A 14,720-nucleotide genomic window follows, 5' to 3' on the forward strand; every position below is an offset into this window, starting at 1 on the left:
AGTAAGGGGGACACACACCCAATCTGGTTCCCAATTTGCAGTGACCACATTCCCGCAGCATTTTGCAATTTTATTTTTTTTTATTTATTTTTTATTTTTTATTATTTATTTTATTTACTTATTTTATTTATTTATTTATTTATTTACAGTGTGAATGTGGCCTAGGTTAGCCCTCTTGGCCAGGATTCCAGCAATAAGTGGGTCCTGATCCACATCGAGAATAGCAAACAGCTGCTCTCTACCGTGTTCCGTGCTCTTCCAATGCCCACCTGCCTCAGCCGATGGAATGTTCACATTCAAAAAAGCATGAGTAACCGTTAGCCTGCTCATGGAATTTCCCACCACAGGAGAGGACATTTGAACCGGTATGGTGGTTTCTCCTCCCTCTTTGTCGTCTCCTTTGTCATCTAGAAGTCTCTGGAAATACACTTTAGAAGATTAAATGAGAATTCCTGGGACTAGAGGAATATAATTAGTGGGGTATCTTCCTCTCTCTGCTGTCCACCCTTCCTCCTTTTGGTCCTTCTTATCACCCGGAAAGGTGACCACAACAGCTTCTGAGAAGAGAAACTTGTGGCACCTAGGCCCTAAAGTTGTGGAGGCCTTTAGAGTCAAAGGTTTAAGGACGGCCTGTGTTTTGGTTACCCTAACTCCATTTGCATATGCCAGACAGCAGTGGGCGCTTCACCTTTTTAAACTCTCTCACAACCAAATGATGTTGACGACTGTCAAGAGAGAGATGGTGGCAGTGGCAGGAATTGCCTTGTGTTTTCTTGAGCACGCTGACAAGTCTAAAAAAGCCTCTTGAGAATTAATGATTGGTGGGGATGTTAAGTCAGAAAGCCCAGTCTATTCCTACAATCAAAAATTTCTCTCCTTGTACTTGAATTTCAATTTCTCTCCTCTCTACTCTAGGCTGTTTAAGGATCGTGAATAGTGGAAGCAAATCATGGCACGTGGCAGCGGTGGCCTCCACAAATGGTTGGTTCTGCAGTTGATGAATCCTGTTATTTTGCTGGGGTTCCTCCTTCCCACCAGCTCATTTCCTGCTCCTGAGTATACGTGGTATGAAGTGATCACCCCAAGGCAGTTGGTGCTTTTTGGAGGGAAAGCCAAGAAGGATGACCTTTCCTATATCCTCAATGTATCAGGAAAGGACTACGTCATTCACTTGAAGCCCAGGAAGGATGACTTCCTGGTCAAAAACCTCCCACTCTTCACATACAGTTCCCAGGGCAGACGGATCGAAAGTCATCCCTACATCCCTGTTGAATGCTACCACGAAGGGCATGTGGAGGGCGTAGCCAATTCGCTTGTGGTTCTTAAGACCTGCTCTGGCTTGACAGGATTCCTAAGTATCAGAGACAGAAATTATGGCATAGAGCCTTTCCACAATCTTCAGCTTTTCAGCACCTTCTCTACCTGATCAACGAACCAAAGCCTTCTATGTGTGGAATGAGAGCTCCAGTTGCAAAGCGTCAGGCAGAAGAACTGAGGGCGGAAAGGGGGACCCGGCGTGACCCAAGGCACCCAAAATACATTGAGCTGTACATTGTTGTGGACGAGAAGCTGTTTCAGTTTGAAGGTGCCAATAAAACCAGGATGGCATACCTTATTTTGGACATAGTTAACTTAATGGGTGTGCACTTCCAGGTGCTGCACACAAGTATTGTCCTGATTGGACTGGAGATCTGGAACACAGGCAACCCTTTTGAGGTTACAAATAACGTTGGGTTGCTTCTGAATAATTTCAACAGCTGGAGAGTGAACGGTCTTGCGAAGTGGATGAAGCACGACACAGCCCTGTTGCTCACTCACCAGGAGTTCGAGCACACCCTCGGGAAGTCATACGGTAATGCCATCTGCAGGCCAAGCTATTCTGCAGGGGTTTTGAGCTACTTGCAGAAGAATCCAATTCTCTTTTCAAGGGCCATGTCCCATGAGTTGGGTCATCACATGGGGCTTGAACACGACGAATCCAACTGTGTTTGTGGAGGATACAAAACCTGTGTCATGCATTCGTACCAGGCAGAAACGAACGAGTTCAGCAACTGCAGCATTCACACTTATGCAGAACTTGTGCTGGTAGGGAACCTGGACTGCCTGGAGAACAGGCCCCAAAAAATACCACCTATCAAGCATTGTGGCAATGGATTGTTGGATAAGGGAGAAGAATGTGACTGCGGCGGCACGCAGAGGTGCAGGCAGGATCTTTGCTGCAATGCTGACTGCACCTTGAAGCCAGGTGCACAGTGCTCTTCTGGGGCATGTTGTAAAAACTGTCACTTCCGTCCAAGTGGAGACCTTTGTCGAATTGAGATCAATGAGTGTGACCTTCCCGAGTACTGTAGTGGGACATCTGAGTGGTGCCCCAATGATGTGTACATGCAAGACGGGACGCCGTGTAGCAAACACGATTCCTATTGTTATGCCAAGCAGTGTTGGACTCACAACTACCTGTGCGCCAGGATCTTTGGCTATGGAGCCACAGCGGCTCCAGCATCCTGCTTTCAGTCTCGGAATACTGTGGGGGATAAGTATGGCAACTGTGGCAGGGAATGGACAGGAAGTACTTTTGTGAAATGCCAGCCTCAAGACGTAAAGTGCGGGAGAATTCAGTGTAGCAATGTCAGAGACGTACCTTCAATACCACACTATACCGTGACTCCCACGGAGTTGTCAGGCGCTGGTGCTGGCTGCTGGAGCGTGGCCTACCATGGCGGGACAGATTTTGTGGATCTCGGAATGGTGCCTGACGGCACTCCATGTGGCCCTGGGAAACTCTGCAAGAACCAGACGTGCATTTTCAGGAAGAAGGCAGTGTGTGATCCCAATAAACTGTGCAGTGACAGAGGTGTTTGCAACAACCGCAATAACTGCCACTGCAACAACGGCTGGGCCCCTCCAAACTGCACGTTTTGGGGGTCCGGGGGAAGCATTGATGGTGGGTCTCCAAGGCAGAACTGGAGCACAAAAGTCGTGAAACGAGCTTTTGAAATAGTGATCCCTGTAGGAGTCCTGGTTCTTGCCGCTATCACTTTCATTGTGCCAAGGCTGTGGAAGCTACCAGGATGGTTTAGGCAATTCACCAGCTCACAGGTTGAAGGGAATCTGCAAGGCAGCAGCCCAGATGTTGACAAAGTTGATTCCTGTCCCTCTTCCTAAGTAAAGGAAGGATTGAACTTCCTAAGCAAAGGAAGGATTGAACAGATTCCAAAGAGTAATGCTTGTGGACATTTCAAGGCATCCTTGGACCTCCTGTTAAGACATTGACTGCCCTCCAAAGCATCTATAATAAAGCAGAGGTTGGTGGCAAGTGGACTCCAGTTCCCATCATCCCTGGCTGTTGACCATGCTGCGCCAGTGGCTGATGGGAACTGTAGTTCAGCCGTATGTCGGGGGTGGCGCACATGCTCCCTCATCCCAGAAATAAATTCCCCCTGTATATAGTCCTTATAATAGGAGCAATTGTAATACGGTCTTTGCTCTAATAAAATTTTCCCCCAGTTGCAAAAGCCTTAAGAAGAATGCACTGAAAACAAGGTAATAATTTGCTGGCATTTTTATTACAGAGAATGCAGGGTAAGGAGATGTGAGGAAGTCCAGTTAGGTATACAAAAAAGTTATGAACAGTTGTGTTTTTTTTATTTTTTCTCTTTTCCTCTTTTTTCTTTTCTATATTGTTTGTTGGTATAATTGTATGCTTTCTCGTTTGTTATTTCTTTGGTGAAAGAATTTCGCGTGTTTGTTATGTGATTTTCTATTTTATGTTTGAAAATTGAATAAAATATTTAAAAAAAGAAGAAGAAGAATGCACTGAAATAGTTTAATGAAATCAAATGTTTCACTCCGTGCTGTGTAACCTAGCAGTAGTAAAACAGTTTGTCCTTGTTGGGTGACTAACTCAGAACTTCAAGGACCGTTAAGTGTCATTTCACTAGCATTTAGGAACAATTAACCATGGGTACAAACTTGGCTTTCCCTCCCTCGCCCTTTTCATCCAGGGGGAAACAGCCAAGACCTAACATGAGAAGAGTCCTGCCAGTCAGGCCAATGAGCCATCAAGTCCAACCCCATCTTCTTACCGTGGCCAAAGAGAGGCATGTGGTCAACCCACAAGCAGGAGCTGAGCACAAGATTCTTTTCTTGCAATTGGATGGCCAGGGCTGAGGGCAGTTTTGGGTCAAAGCGGCTGGAGGACACCACCTTGGCCAAAACGGAGCTTAGGCTGAGCAAATGATGGAAGAGAGGCACGCGTATATGGCTGCTCGAACTTGCCCAGGAGGGAGTCCCATTGCAGGGGTGGCACTTGCTTCCAAGTAAGTATGCAGAGATGTGCACAACTCGCAATGTATTCAAAGGGCCCCCTCGGTGTGTACAAGCGTACAGACACACACACACACACACTGGTGTGGTGTGTGTATGAGTCAGTGATAGCGCAGTAGTTAGAGAGCTGGACTAGGTCTGGGAGAGCTCACAGGGTGGCTCTTGGGCCAGTCACAGAATCTCTGCCTAACCTACCTCATAGGGTTGTTGTAAGGATAAAGTGGGGAGGAGTAGGAGGGAAGACAGCTGGAGCTCCTTGGGGGAAAGATGAGATACAAGAAGAAGAAGAAGAAGAAGAAGAAGAAGAAGAAGAAGAAGAAGAAGAGGAGGAGGAGTTTGGATTTGATATCCCACTTTATCACTACCTGAAGGAGTCTCAAAGCAGCTAACAATCTCCTTTCCCTTCCTCCCCCACAACAAACACTCTGTGAGGTGAGTGGGGCTGAGAGACTTCAGAGAAGTGTGACTGGCCCAAGGTCACCCAGCAGCTGCAGGTGGAGGAGCGGAGACACGAACGCGGTTCCCCAGATTACGAGTCTATCGCTCTTAACCACTACACCACACTAGCAATTGCCTCTTTCATTTTCACCAGAATTCTGACACCCAGAGGCTACATCCTGATAGTGGTTAATTTTCTCAATTCCCCCCCTCTCCACACCTACTTGAATTACGCTGAAGACCACAGATGGGGCCCTCTCTGTTTTGGAGCAAGGGCAGGGCAGAGATATAGAGTAATAATTGCATACCATCAAACACATTGTCCTCGTCAATGCCATGAGCTTTCTGGAGCCTCTTCCTCGCAAATGGATGTGGGTCTGCCACACCAATCACCTAACGAAGGGAGAAAGCTGTCAGCATCTCGCAAGCAGATAGCTGGACTATGGCGGTCCAATGCAGGCTATTTCAATACAGCTTAGTTCTCGAACGTTTTGGCTCCTGAACACCGCAAACCCGGAAGCGAGTGTTCCCGTTTGTGAACAATTTTTGGAAGCCGAATGTCCGACGGGGCTTCTGCAGCTTCAGATTGGCTGCAGGAGCTTCCTGCAGCCAATCAGAAGCCCCACTTTGGTTTCCAAACGTTCTGGAAGCCAAACAGATTCCGTTCGACTTCCGAGGTACGACTGTACCATGGAAAGCATAGTGGTCCATTTAGTTCAACATCCTCTGCTCACAGCAGCCAATCCGATGCCCACGGGAAGCCTGAGTGAAAGCAATACTCTCCGCACCTGTGAACAGGACTGGCTGATCTATTGATATACAGTGGTACCTTGGGTTAAGTACTTAATTCATTCCGGAGGTCCGTTCTTAAGCTGAAACTGTTCTTAACCTGAAGCACCACTTTAGCTAATGGGGCCTCCCGCTACCGCTGCCGCGCAATTTCTGTTCTCATCCTGAAGCAAAGTTCTTATCCTGAGGTACTATTTCTGGGTTAGCGGCGTCTGTAACCTGAAGCATATGTAACCTGAGGTACCACTGTATTGTCCCAAACCAGTTTAAAGTCCATATTGTGATAGCGGTTTCATAATTTTTGACCTGGCAAAATCATGAATTGCATGAATTACAAATCATTGGCGTGGGTGTGTGCACTATGCAAAAATCACAGTGAAGAAAAATGGGGCATTTGCTGGGGGGGGGGTTGAGTATCAAGTGTTTGGTTTGAAGTCCACGGCACCTGGAGCTATTTTGACATCAGTAGAAGGGTGTGTTCACCAGCCCCAGAAGATCCCTGAGCTGTTCTTACCTTCATGCGTGCAGGAAACTGCTGAGCAAAAGAGGAATAATTCCTTCCCCGACTTCCAGCTCCAATCACGAGAACAGTGACTTGGCGAGACATCTCGGTGTTGCTTTCCATCTGCGTCAAGGAAACAAAAACTTAGGACAAGCTTACGGCTGGGAAGTTCCTGCAAAGCTATGGCTTTATCTGGATTTGACTGCATCCCAGAATTTATTGCTGACAGCTTCGATGTACTTCCAGGGAATCATCATCATATTATTCATAGCCTGATGTATCTGAGGGGTGGTCTTAGGTTACACCCCTTCTGTGATGTATGTATGATTTTTCTGGGGGTGGTCTTGATCTACAGGGTGGCAATTTCAAAAGTCTTTATAAGGCCTTGCGCGCCATTTTTCTGGGTTCCTCCTCTCTCCTGCGGGTGAGAGGAGCACCCTGTTGCAACAGTTCAATAAAGATCAAGTTTACTAGCTGCTTTGCTTCTCAATATTCTCTGGTTGGCCTGTTATTCTCTCCTACCAATAGGGAACCTATGTAAGGACTCTATATGGGCTCTTGGATACCCCACAAGGGAAAAGGGCAATTTTTGTTTACAACAACCCAGAAGGGAATGCAGCCCTTGGGGTGAAAAGCCTCAGCACTCTTGAGTTTGTGTGTGTAGGAGAGACAGAATGAATGGATGGGTGCAGAAGAGAGAGGGGGTTGAATATCCAACAAGGGAATATAGCCCTCAGCCCCAAAAATGTTGCTCCCCCCCGGGACTTCCGGTCGGTGCCAGCGCTTAATGGCGGTCCTAGCTCCGAGCTCCGGAGAAGGACTGCTTCGCAAGTTCGGGTCTTACCCGCTACGGCAAGCGGGGGACCCCTAAAATCCCAGGCGCTGAAGCCTGAGAACAAGGAGACTCGGTGGGCACCTTCGCGCCCCCCGGTACCGTGAAAGAGCCTTTTTAAAGGCTACGGATCGACATCGGGAGTGAGCGCGGTGCTGAGAGTCGCTACCCAGCCTGCGAAGTGAAGCCGCGTCGCCATAAGCGGAGAGCGCCGATTCCTTCCTGAAAGGAAAATTCGAACCGATTCCCCGTGAGTAAGAACTGAAAAATAACCGGGACTCTTTCAATTTTAAGAATTGGGCTAAAAACGGGGGAGATTTAAACAAAGGAAGTCTGCCTCCCCCCGACTGCATGAAAGTGAAAGCAACGGAGCTCTAAACCTGCATCCGTTTAAATCCGTCTTTTGATCAGCTAAACCGGACATTTAAACCTTTGATCTCCCCTCTAGCAAGCAGGGCAGAGGGGAGGTGAATCTGACCATTAACTGCATGATTTATTTGGAGGGAAAAAACCTCTGCTGTCTCATCTGTTTGAAAGTACGAAACGGTCTGCCTTCTTAATACACTGAACTGACTTTTCCCTGCGAAGTGATACTTTGATACAAAGTTTCTATACTGCCTGACTATTGTATATTATAAGAAGAAACAGTATAAATTGGGCAACTGTGGCAATCTGAAGTTATAAGTACTTAGTAACATTGACTTTGACTGTGCTAATCTCCCTTTTTCTCACTTTTTGGACTGTCTCCTTTGTTTTGGTATTTGGAAATTTTGCTCTATGGCCATTTTGATTTGCTCCCTCTAGAGGATAAAGTAAAGTTCGGCACGGCTTAAGACAGTGGAATTTTCCAAGGGAGAACAAATCCCGTGGGAATTGACCTTGACATGAGTGGCCCACAAGAAGAGATAGTCACAAGAGCCAAGATCAAGCAACAACAACAACAACAACAGTTGCAGCTGCAACAGGCAAAGAAAAGAGGCTCAATTTCAGGCGCAACAGCCGGATCAGCAGGAACAACAGGCCAAGACAAAGGAGCAGCCGTTTCCATGGAAGCTGTGACAGAGGCCCTGCTCAAGATAAACCAAACCCTGGAGTCTTTGACAAAACAGACTTCAGAGAACACACAAAAATTAACAGAAATATCAGCAAGATTAAACCAGAATACAGAATCTATAAATAAATTGGTAGAGGAGAACGCCACCACGCGCCAAATTGCCGAGGAGGCCAAAGCCACTGCCGGAGAGACACAGGAGAAGTTAGAGCCACTTGCCAAGAAGGTCTATGAGCATGATGCAACTTTGGCCTTGTGGGAGCTACAGAGGAAAGAGAGGAATTTAAAATTAAGACTGATTCCAGAGAATGAAAGAGACAACCTTGTGGAATATTTGACACGGGAGTTTGCGGGCTGCTGGGACCTTGAGGAAGACGAGTTCAAAATTACGACTGCCTTCAGATTGGGTAAAAAGCAAGATAGAAAGACACCGAGAGACTGTCTGATCACACTCAGATCCAAGGAGGAAAGAGACAAAATATTAGGATTACACTTTGAAAAGGCCCTGCAAATTGGAAATTCAGCTGTACAGATCTTCAAAGACATCCCAAAATACATTTTGGACTTAAGAAACTTCTACAAGGACTTGGTTCTCTTGCTAAAGAAGAACACTATTCGCTTTAGGTGGGAGTTTCCACAAGGACTGTCATTTGACTACAAGGCAAAGAAAGTGAAAATAAAGACAATTCAAGATAAAGACAAATTTTTGGCAAAATACCAGGAGGACTTACAGAAGGGGACTGTGGACGTACTTGCAGAACAGAGGAGAGCACTGGACATCCTGAATCTCCCGTTTGGACAAAAACCACTACCATCAGAAGAAGAGCAACAACTTGGAGCTGTTGGAGGAGCCTTAAGAAAATAACAAGATGGCTCTGCAATTCCTTAGTTGGAATTGTAATGGGCTCAATGGGCCTCTGAAGAGAAGACAAGTATTTCATATATTGAATAGAGAACAATTGGACTTGATATGCTTACAAGAAACTCACATAACTAGAGCCCACAGGAGATTACTTTCAAATAAAAGACTAGGACAAGAATTTATCTCATCAGACAAAGTTAAGAAGAGAGGAGTTGTAATATATGTGAAGGAGAAATGGGCTCCAAAAATGATATTTAAAGATGAACAAGGGAGATACCTGGCTGTGGAGATACAAGTACAAGGAGAAAAATTCTTAGTTGTTGGAATTTATGCACCAAATGAAGGCAAATCTGACTTCTTTAAGAGACTTCATGAAACTTTGACGGACTATCTGGATTACAATATGATAATCATGGGAGACATGAATGGCGTGGTCTCCACGAATATGGACAAGGCACAAAGACTAACAGTCACTAAAGAAGGGAGACTCCCTAAGACTTTTTTTGAAATGACAGAAAACATGGACTTGATAGACATTTGGAGAACAAGGAACCCTCTGGAGAGAGAGGGAACCTTTTTCTCCCAAGCAATGATGACCTGGACCAGAATTGACCAAATCTGGGTTACTAGTGGACTGGCTCCAAAGATTAAGAAAGTGGAAATCTGCCCAAAAACTTGCTCCGACCATAACGCCGTGAAGATGGAGATGAAACCCACAATAACTGGTCAATTTAGATGGAGAATGAATGACACCCTCTTTCGAGATAAGGAGATTCTCACGAAGGCCCAAAAGAACCTAAAAGACTATTTTGAAATAAATTTGAGGACCGACGTGGAGAAAAGAGTGATCTGGGACGCAAGTAAAGCGGTTATGAGAGGATTTTTGATTCAACAAAACTCAATAAAGAGGAAAAAACAAAATGAGAAAAAAGAGAAGATCTTGGAAATGATAAAGGAAGGAGAGAGGAAATTAAGAGCAAAACCAAAGTCTCAGGATATTTTAAGAGAGATCAAGTTATATCAAACCCAATATATGGAATTGATGAACCAAGAGATTGAATGGAAGATAAAGCAAATGAAGCAAAAGACTTTTGAATCAGCAAATAAATGTGGCAAACTATTGGCATGGCAATTGAAGAAAAGGCAGAAACTAAACACAGTTACAAGCCTAGAGGTGGATGGAAAGAACATATCTAAACCCAATGAAATTAGAAACTGCTTTTTAAGTTATTTCAAAAAACTCTACACTCAAGGCCCGCAAAATGAAGAAGATATAGACAAATTCCTGGGAAAATATGGACTACAAAATATCTCTCATCAAAGTAAGATGGACTTGAACCAGAGAATCTCAGAACAAGAGATAGAGGCTGCCATTCAGAATATGCAACTGGGCAAATCTCCGGGACCAGATGGATTGACTTCCAGATACTACAAATCGTTGAAGGAATGGTTGATTCAACCATTAAGAGAAGTTTGTAATGAGATTCTCGAAGGAAAAAGGGCACCTGAATCGTGGAAAGAGGCATATATTTCACTCATACCAAAGTCAGAGACTGAAAAGACCCAACTCAAGAACTACCGCCCAATATCATTGCTCAATGTGGATTACAAAATTTTTGCAGACGTTTTGGCAAAAAGACTTAAAAGAGTTTTGATGGAGATGATTCATAAGGACCAAGCAGGCTTTCTCCCTAAAAGACACCTGGCAGACAATGTAAGGAATGTAATAGACATTCTGGAAAAGCTAGAGGTGAATATAAACACTAAAGCAGTACTGATCTTTGTGGACGCGGAGAAAGCCTTCGACAATATTTCTTGGAGCTTTATGAAGAAGAATCTTCATAGGATGGGGGTAGGCCGGGGTTTTGAGAATGGTATGGCTGCAATATACTCTGAACAAAAAGCTAAATTGATTGTAAATAATGTTGTGACTGAGGAGCTTAAGATAGAGAAAGGAACACGACAGGGGTGCCCGATTTCCCCATTACTCTTTATTTCAGTTCTGGAGGTGTTGCTGAATATGATAAGAAACGACCAGCAGGTTAAAGGTGTGCAGGTCGGAGCTAAACATTACAAGTTAAGAGCGTTCGCAGATGACCTAGTATTGACTTTGCAAGAGCCAAACACTAGTACGAAAAAGGTATTAGAAATAATACAACAGTTTGGCCAGGTAGCTGGATTTAAGTTGAACAAGCAAAAAACCAAAGTTTTAGGGAAAAACCTAACAGATATAGAAAAAGAGAAATTTCAAGAGGAAACAGGTTTGACTGTGGTCAAGAAGGTTAAATATCTAGGGGTTTATTTAACATCCAAGAATCAGAATTTGTATAAGGACAATTATGAAAAATGTTGGTCAGAAATTAAAAAAGACTTAGAAATATGGTCAAATTTGAAACTGTCAATGTTAGGCCGAATTGCAGTAATTAAAATGAATGTATTGCCTAGAATGTTATTTCTGTTTCAGACCTTGCAGATTATTGATAAGATGGAATGTTTTAAGAGGTGGCACAAAGATATCTCGAAATTTGTCTGGCAGGGCAAAAAGCCCCGAATCAAATTTAAAATATTGACAGATGCTAAAGAAAGAGGGGGTTTTGCCCTGCCGGACCTAAAATTGTATTATGAGGCAGCAGCTTTTTGCTGGCTCAAAGAATGGATGCTCCTCGAGAATACAGACATCTTGGATCTGGAAGGTTTCAATAACGCTTTTGGTTGGCATGCATATCTTTGGTATGATAAAGTTAACAGTGCCTTCAAAAATCACATTGTCAGAAAAGCATTGTTTAATGTTTGGACAAGATATAAAGATCTATTGGAAAACAAAACCCCTAGATGGGTGTCACCAGTGGAGGCTAAAGCAGTGAAAAAACTCAATATGGAGGTCGGATGGCCGAAGTATTGGGAAATTTTAGAACAGGATGGAGATAAGTTTAAATTACAAAGTCAGGAGAAATTGAAGCATAAAGTAGAAAATTGGTTCCAATATCGCCAAATAATGGAATTTTTTAAACAGGACAGGAAAGTCGGCTTCCAGGTGGAAAAATCAAAATTAGAAACCGAACTGTTAGAACCCAATACTAAGAATTTATCTAGAATGTATAACTTGTTGTTGAAATGGAACACACAGGATGAAACAGTTAAATCGGCTATGATTAAGTGGGCTCAGGATGTTGGACATAACATTATGTCAGCTGACTGGGAATGGTTATGGAACACCGGTATAAAATTTACGGCATGTAATGCCTTAAAGGAAAACATCATGAAAATGGTATACAGGTGGTACATGACCCCAGTCAAGCTGGCAAAAATTTATCATTTGCCCGATAACAAATGTTGGAAGTGTAAAGAGACTGAAGGTACCTTTTACCACCTTTGGTGGACGTGCCCGAAGATTAAGGCCTTCTGGGAAATGATCTATAATGAAATGAAAAAGGTACTTAAATGTACTTTTTCTAAAAAGCCAGAGGCCTTCCTCTTGGGCATTGTCGGCCAATTGGTGACAAAGAAAGATAGAGCTTTTTTCATGTATGCCACAACAGCAGCAAGAATACTCATCGCAAAGTACTGGAAGACACAAGACCTACCCACTTTGGAAGAATGGCAGATGAAAGTGATGGACTACATGACATTGGCCGAGATGACAGGCAGAATCCGTGACCAACGAAAAGAGACGGCAGAAGAGGAGTGGAAAAAATTTAAAAGCTATCTTAAGGACTACTATAAACTTAACGAATGTTAAAATGTCGTGGTTTCCAGAAACAAAGGGGTATAGGGACATAAGATCAGAGTGTAAGAGAGGACTAAGATGATAGAGATTGGAAAGTAATAATTGGGAGTTGCTAGTTGAACTATGGACATTGGGATGCAGAGAGGGGGGGTATGGGGAAGTCCTAGAAAGAAGGTTTATGAAAATATGTTTGAAACTATACGTGTATGTTCGTCTTTTTTAATGTTTGTTTGTTTTTCTCAAAAATGTTGTAAAACCAATAAAAATTTTATAAAAAAAAAAAAAAAATGTTGCTCCCCCTGTTCTAACGGGCACAAATTATCCCCAAATGAAGAGAGGCAACTAACACAAAAGCTGGACATTCCTGCACTAGCTGATTTGAAGTCTCCTGGTGATTTCATCAGGACGCTGAACACCTGAGATACACACTTTTGGGACCCACCCTCGATCATGCATTGCTTTTAACAGATTTTAATATTTTGCCTTTGACATTGCAATAATGCAGTCCTGTGACCTTACGGGCAGTCAAGAAATGTTAGTTGTGCTTCCTGCATTGCAGGTGATTGGGTTAAGTGATCCTTCCAATTCTTTGATTCTATGAAATCTAAGAACCTTTTTTTTTTTTTTTACAAAGGCGGTCACAGAAGGGGTTCTAGGTTTCGTTTGTCCCCCGCCCTTCTCGTAAGGGTCTTACCATGGATCTTACTTAGGACCTGTGTGGTGATGAGGCAGAGCAGAGAAGCCAGGCGGCTCACTGGCATTTTCAGTTAAACCCCTCCTTTGTGGTTAGCTCGCATCTTGCCGGCTGCGGGCAGGATTAGGAGGACGGTGTTGGCGGCATGTCTGTGGGTCTGCAGGCAGGTATTGCTATGTCTCTGGGATCTGCAGGCAGGTGGCACCGGGCCCAGCGTCCAGGAACAGAGAAGGTCCGTTTCAGTTCAAATGATCTCGAAGGTTCTGCTTCCGGGATTCCAGGGGGCTTCCGATTGTGGGCCAGAGTTCCTCGTTCCGTCCTGCAGAGTGGCAGTTTTCAAGCAATGTTCTAGGAGATCCTGTGGGACAGGCTCCTGGTTCCGGTCTGCCTTAATGGAGGCAGCTCCCATGACAGCGGGAGATCGTTAGCGATCCTACTGACGCAGATCGAAATAACGCAAGGAAATCAGATCCTGCCGTGCGTTGCAATAAATCCACCCTTTTTATGTTAAATTTTCATTTCACAGTTTAATGTTGTTGATATCTTGAACTCCAATTGCGGGTGTGTGTGTGTGCACCATAATCTTTTCAGGCCTCGGGGCCTCTTCATTTGGCCCTGGTCTATTGTCTATTCATATAAATTAGCCTATGAAAAGTATACGCAAATCTGTGCCCTCCCTTTCCTGGCAAATCCCTTTCCTCCTTTTGGGTGATGTGCAAGTGATCCCTGAAGGGAGAGGGGAACGGTTAATCATTAATATTATCTACACATAGTAAATTCCTGCACTCTGCTAGGATGGTTACACATCTCAAAAATGCAGTTACTTGAAAAGTCTAAATCAGACAGGTCAAGAGGTCGTTTCCTGCCTAGCCAGAAACTGCTGTTAACTGAAAACCAGAAACTGCTGTTAACTGAAAACCACTAGCAAGCTGTTTCCTGCTTTGCTTCTGCTTTAGTAATGCAAGATAAGAAAAGATACGAAGGGAATGCTTAGCTAGCAAAAGAGACACGTGTACGAAGAAGGTGGGAGGGGGTGCTTACCGAGCAGAGGAAGTGCTTAGCCAGCAGAGGAAGTGCTTAGCTAGCAGCCTTAGCCTGCAATATAGATATGCCCTAAAAGGGAATAAGTTGAAAACTTGCCAGCTGATTGGGGAAGTTTTGGGGGGAGGTATGGGAGGAGGGTGAATGCTTTCAGGTATAAAAATGCTTGCTGAACATGGTAAAGGTACAGTCAGATTTCAGAAATTATTCTGCTGGCTGTCTCTGTGCACAGATTTGCAATAAAACTCTTTTCTCCAAAGAAGAAACTTTCCTGGAACTTTTTTTGTTCTCTTCTTGGTCCTGGGGACGCGGGTAAGCAATTCCCTGGCAAGTAAAAGGCCTAAGCCTACAATCCCCTTAGCAGGGCACCCTGTTCACGTGGGGCAAAGGGGAGGCCCCAGGCAGGCTTGAGCTGATCGTGGACCCTAAAACAGGTGCAGGAAGACTTCCGGCTAACT

At 44.3% G+C, this 14,720-nt stretch overlaps 1 protein-coding gene and 1 pseudogene across 3 annotated transcripts in view; one reads left to right on the top strand and one right to left on the bottom strand.

Moving 5' to 3' along the window:
* The window catches only part of LOC308579472 (uncharacterized protein), a 268,291-nt gene that overhangs the window by 196,650 nt on the left and 56,921 nt on the right, over positions 1-14,720 (bottom strand). The gene's annotated exons all lie outside the window — the stretch shown is intronic.
* On the top strand, positions 936-3,273 carry LOC308579465 (disintegrin and metalloproteinase domain-containing protein 21 pseudogene; annotated as a pseudogene). Its single transcript has one exon. The product of its transcript is annotated as a disintegrin and metalloproteinase domain-containing protein 21 pseudogene (transcript).

Source organism: Podarcis bocagei (genome assembly GCF_964188305.1).
Source record: "Podarcis bocagei genome assembly, contig: HAP1_SCAFFOLD_44, whole genome shotgun sequence".
Classification (NCBI taxonomy): domain Eukaryota; kingdom Metazoa; phylum Chordata; class Lepidosauria; order Squamata; family Lacertidae; genus Podarcis; species Podarcis bocagei.